Genomic DNA, 6,000 nt, shown 5'->3' with positions numbered 1-6,000 from the left:
ATCCCATCTATTTCATTCCCACCCTGGACAGGAACAGTGTGGTTACCCCTCAGCAGATGCTGTTAATTGTTGATACCAAAGCCCACAGGAATCCGTGGAAGTTTGGATAAGAGATTTTGATTTGATGATAAATGAGGCAGAAAAATCAAACAAGATATCTGAAGGCTGTCCCTAGGCAACAGCAGCACAGCCAGAGCATCTGGTGTTCCCTACAGCAACAAGATGGTTCAAAAGAAAATGCAGTGAATATCAGAAATCATTACTGGAATAAGGGGCAGCTCCAGGATTTTGGTTCAAAACCAAAACAGAACAAACAACAAAACACAAAAAACACAGCTCCCCCACCATTCTTGGTCAGAGAATGTTCTCTTTGCTCCGGTGACCCCCCTGCAGCCACCAGTCTCCACTGGGGCAGGTGGTTCTGCCTTCATGGTCCTTCCCACCCAAGCCCTCGGGCTTGGCAGAGTTGCAGGGCAGAAATGGGGGGTTAATGGCTCTCAGTTTAAATTTGGAAGAGTTGAGGTGAGTCAGTGCTGCTGCAGGACTGTTTTCCTAAAGGCCTTGGAATGAGAATTTGTTCATTGAAGCTTTGGCTCCCCCGTCCCCTGTGTGTCAAACGTGGTTTACTGGTGAGGGTACATGTGGGGTGTGCCCTTTGCACAGGCAGGTGCAGACCTGGAGAAAGTAGAAAAATGGAAAAGTAAAAAAATGGAAAAGTAGAAAAATGGAAAAATAGCCTCACATCTAAGAGAAGCTTTAGAAGGCAAGTACCACTCTAAATCACACCAGCATGAGGGAAAGCCTCAAGGGCCAGGGGTGAAAGCAGGGTGGGCTGCTCTGGGAGGGAAGGGCAGGTGTTTAAAGCAGGACACAGCTCTGCAGGGTAAGCAAATCCCAGCTTTACACCCTTGTGGATGCTCAAACCTAAAGGATATTGTGGTGTGTGCCTGATTTTTACCCAAGCCTCAGCTGCAGAGGGCTGGAAGGAGCCTCAAGCATTGCCAGAGCTCCTCTCCCTCCTCCAGTGATGGACCAGCTGTGCCTTTCCCTATAATTTCAGGTCCTAATGCCTTGTCCAGGTTCAAGGGGGCACAAACTTTTGCCTTTTCATTTTGAGCCTGAAACAATGGCTGAGCTCTCGGCCTCCCGTCGGGGTGAAGGAGGTAACCTCCCTCCTCATGGTGTCCTCATGAATAATTCCACCGCTCGCCCACTTGATTTCAGGTTTCCCAAAATAACCGACACTCTTCACACTGAGAGCAAGCAATCCTGGGGAAAATAAAATACATTAAACAGCTACACCACCTTGAGAGAGCCCTGAGTGAGTCTGTGATTTAAAAAAAAAATAAAAAAAGAAAGAAGCGGGAGAGGTTCTGTAGGAAATTTTGAGAGTTGATGGGGAAAGTACCATATCCTTCCACACTCCCATGTGCAGTGAATCTCTGCCTTGGCTCCTTTTTTGGGGGGGGATGTGACTGCCTTCTGTCTGTGAATGCACATTTCTGGAGCTGGATCCCCGGGGAGATGGGGAGGGCTGACATGGGTGATGCTCACAGCACGGCTTGATTTGCCGTCGGGATCCATCCCGCCTGCCTGAGCAGCCTTTCCCCTTCAGACAATTCAGAATTTCCTTTCCGAGTGTGACTCCCCTCTTCAGATGTGCTGTACAATATCTCTCCACTGGATACCCACCGAATGCCTAATTTTTAACCACTCTGTCTGTCAGATCCACAAAAGCTGTTACTGGAGGTGTTTGCATAAAAGAGCTCCACTGTAGGTATCTGAGAGCAGCTGGCGATGCTCTAGACAGTCTCCAGCCGTGCTGAGCCAGGCAGGATGCTTTAGTCTCCCTGCCTTAATGGCTACGTGCCGTTCCCTAATGTGCCCTCCCCCTCAATTGCCTCCCAAATTAGCATGCAAAACGTGTCCAGCCTCGCAAAGAAAAGAAGTTTGGAACCTCCTGGATTCAGGCAAGGCAGGTTGGGGTATTAGTGGAAATAAAATGCAGCTCTGACAGGGAGAGGTCAGGGATGGATCAGCCCCGGCTCGGGCAGCACAGAGCAGGTCATGGGGGGAAAATGATGGTTTTGCCTTGGATAACCCCTCTTGGCACTGTGAGCCCAGCCTGGGCCCTGCCTCTCCTGAGGTGAAGCCTGGCAGGAGGTGAAGCACGTCCTCAATGGTTTTATCTGGTTTGAACCCCATCACCAGCCTCCAGGAGGGGTTTAACCCACTGGGCAGTGCTAGTGTGGGGCAGGTGGAGAAAGGGAGAGCACTTGGGCCAGTGATGGACTGAGCAGTTTTGGGCCGACAGCTGGACTTGAACGTCTCAGAAGTCTTTTCCAACCAAGGTGATCCTATTTTTCAGCTGGTTGCTGCAGCTGGACGTGGGACAGTGGAGCTCAAAACATTGGATTGACTCTTGTGGGCGATAAAATCAGCAGTGTTCAGTGCCCACAACCTGCTAAGAGCTTTCAGGTGCGGGGTCTGTTGGGTGTGAATGAGGCTTCCTGAGAGTCCTGAGCACTGCTGAGGTCCTTCATGGCTTCGTGTCCTTTAATCGTCCATGGATTAAAGCAGACCAAGAGATGTGAGTCTCCCATGTTCCTGACAGGCTTTGTGGGAAAGGCAGAGTCAGTGTGTGCTGCCCCAACCCCTGCTCCACGTCTTTGGTGGTTGCTGTGATCCCAGCTGTGGGATTTGAAGCTCAGATAAGTCTATTCAGGGGCTGGGAAATTTCTCCATCAAACTTCTCTGCGTAGTTAAAGACCACATATAAAATTGTAGCAGCACTTGTGGTGTTTGATGCTGTGTTTTCTCCTCAATCCCTTTCTCTCCTGCCCGTCACCTCTCCTGTCCTGCAGCGCTGTGCTTTTAAGTCTTAAATCAATGTGGCTTTAGGTGAAGGGCAATCCATGACATGCAAGAGCAGAAATGACCCAGGAGAGGCTGTGTTGGGCAGGAGAGCCCCAGCCTGCTGCTGACACCTTCCCCCGTGATCTGCCCCGGCCTCACTCCTCGTCCTGCTGTGCTCACCTGTTGTGCTCGCCGGTACCACCCCAGCTTTGTGTTAAACACACCACTGCACAATTCCAAATGCCTGAAATCACAGGTTTCAGAGGTGCTGCTGCCCTCAGGAGCTGGGGTGGCGGGGCAGGAGCTGTGTTTCCCTGGCAGAGCATTCAGTCCACCGTCAGTTTTTTGCTTTGCTGGTAACCTCTGGCATTACTGGAAACTTCCAGATGAGATGGGATAACGATGACAACAGTGGAAAAAACACTAAGGGAAATTTGCTTTAATGAGTGCAGCTACCCAGGGAAGCAGGTTCTGCTCTGGTCCTGTGGCTGACTGAAGAAGAACCACACGAGGAGCTGTCGGTGCTCGCGGGGCTCGTGGCGCGCTCAGAGGAGCAAATAACTGATTCCAAAGTTGATATAATCAGAGAATAAAAGATTGGGTGTTATATGTTAAGCTGTTGTAAATTAAAGCAGCTCTGCTGAGCTCATTGCAGTTGTTCTGGGTTATTGCAAATGGAAGTGAGAGGAGTTGACTCTGTTTTTCCGGGGGTGATCGGTTGGAAAATGCCGTTTTCTGCTTGTGAGGAAAAGTGAGTGGGGCAACTTGGTTTTCATAAAACAGAATATTTCCTGTTAGGGTCTTTCTCTGTGTACTGTAAGCCAGACAGACCTGTTGTCCTCTTACAAGCTGCAAATTACACAAGCAAATGTAATTACCCATTCTTTTTTATTAGTGTGCAGTTGGAAGCTTCAAGCAATTGTCCCTTTCTTGGTATTTCAAAGCTTACTCACAAGATGCATCCTTGATATTGAACACAATGAGATGTCCTTTTTTTTTTTTTTTTAAATTCAATTAAACATTTGCCTACTGTGACTCTTTATTCACTGCAAATTGTCTCTGTAAATAATCTTCATCAAAAGTCAGAACCAATCCCCATTAGTTGTTTAGATTAATTAATGAGTCCCCCTGGAGCCACCCAAATGAATTCAATTTAAACGTCAACAACTTGGCTATGGAGTTTCCCAGGTTGGCATTAAGACAATATTAAACCTGCAATAAGTCACATTTAAAATGTTAATTCAAAGAAGCTCTCCATTTAGAGCATTTAATTAAATCCTTAAATAAACTGCATGGGCTCAATACCAGATGGTTCTGCATTTTCATTGCAGCAGAGAGCCTTGAAGTCATTGAGGGAAGTAATATTGGAGGCATGGTGAAGATAACCAGGATATATAGTGTAATAAAATCTAATCTTGTTTCCAGCAGGGAGATTCAGTGTATGTACACAACCTAGGCTAAAATTGTAAGTTAATTACATTAACCCCAGTGTACTCTGGTATCTGAGCAGCCAGAGATGAAATTAGTCTTTTTCCTATCATAAGATTCTTTTCAACTTCACTATATTAATTTTTAGCCAAATACTTACTCATAAGGAAAATTGAAGTTAATGTAACCAAAGACAAAGTAATGCAGTCTTAATATTCTGAAGGGATTATGGAGGGCCGTGAAAATACACTTTGCAAATGTCACTCACTTTGAATGGATTTGTGGTGGGAAGGTGGGGGAAAAAGAATTATGGTTGTGATCCGCACCATGCTGGGGTTTAATAAAAGTCATGATTTAAGAAATTTGGGCCTTGGGAAAAAAAAAATAAAGCTAAAAAAAAAAAAAAAAGGGAAAGTCATAAATAGCTCTGTCCAAAGGCCCAAATTGCCAAGACATGGTGAGTGTCCCCCTCTGCCACATGACAGATCCTTGAAATCAAGTTGAAATTCTGGGAGGTGATTTGGGTTAGGACGCCCCATTCAGATTTCTGTATGTTTGGGATTTTGGTCCTTGTTGCAAGGAACATCCTTTTTACACCACCCATTTGCCTGGTAAAGTTTGTGCAAACAAGTAAAGGCAGACAGCTTTCCCTTGGCAGAAACCAAAATTAATATTGGGATGATAATTTTTGTTCAGTTGTTTGTTTAAAAGTTGCTTTTGCGATCAGTCTTTGGGTGCCAGTGAGATGATGCCGCTGCTTCAAAAGTGAAACTCTAAAATCTCTACAAACCAGACCCTTTCCCAGTGCCAGGTGCCTCCTCTCTGGGTGCTCGATGCAGCCTCCTGGAACAGCTCTGGGAGCAGATCAGCCCTTTTGGGTCTCCAGGGCTGAAAGGCACCAGGAGAAAATTCAGTCTGTTCCCTCCCTGCCAGCCATAAACCAGGGGTGTTATTAATGCAGCTCTGCAACGGGAATAAACTTTTTCTCTTAATATTCAAGAAACTGTAATTCAATTTCCAAAAATATGGGTTTCTGCCTGTTGGGTCATAAAATGCATCAGGGAGGAGAAATGACTTTGCTGTCGTGGCAGGGCAGATTTGCACAGTTTGGGCTTTGCTGGGACACCAGTGGCAGCCCAGGGAGGGACCTGAGCACAGATTTTGTGTGTGGAGGCACCAAGGAGCAGAGCTGGTGAGGAGAGGCCTGAGCCTGTCCCTGCTGGGGCTGAAAGGAGCCAGAAAAGTCTCTTCAAAACATTGGGTGCCCAGAGAAGCTGTGGATGCCCCTGGAAATGTTCAAGGCCAGCTTGGACAGGGCTCTTGAGCAAGGTGGAAGGGGTTAGACTGGAGGAGCTTTAGAGGTCCCTTCCAGCCCCCATCCTGTGGTTCTAAGTCTCCATCCTGTCCCTGCCCATCCCACCCCATGCTGCTGGGGTGACTTGGGCTGGTGCCCACGTTCCTTTCCTGTTGTCACAGCTCTGAGTGACGCTGGTGGCACCCAGGCTCTGCACACCAGGATGTGGTCACCCCCCTCCAGCGAGCTGAGCTCTCTGTGCAGTGCCTGGGGGATGGAAACACCAAAGCTTTGGTGCTTTGATAATTTTGAGATGCCCCCAAAATTGAAATTTTGGCTGCAATAACCCCTCTGGTGCAGCTCCTTGTGGTCAGAGCCACTTCACTGATGGTGCTGAAGTAACGACAAATTATTTTACATAA

Source organism: Pseudopodoces humilis, chromosome 21 (assembly GCF_049639895.1).
Source record: "Pseudopodoces humilis isolate 2021_Gansu_Grassland_sample_001 chromosome 21, ASM4963989v1, whole genome shotgun sequence".
In the NCBI taxonomy this organism is placed as follows: domain Eukaryota; kingdom Metazoa; phylum Chordata; class Aves; order Passeriformes; family Paridae; genus Pseudopodoces; species Pseudopodoces humilis.
This window is presented reverse-complemented; position numbering follows the sequence as displayed.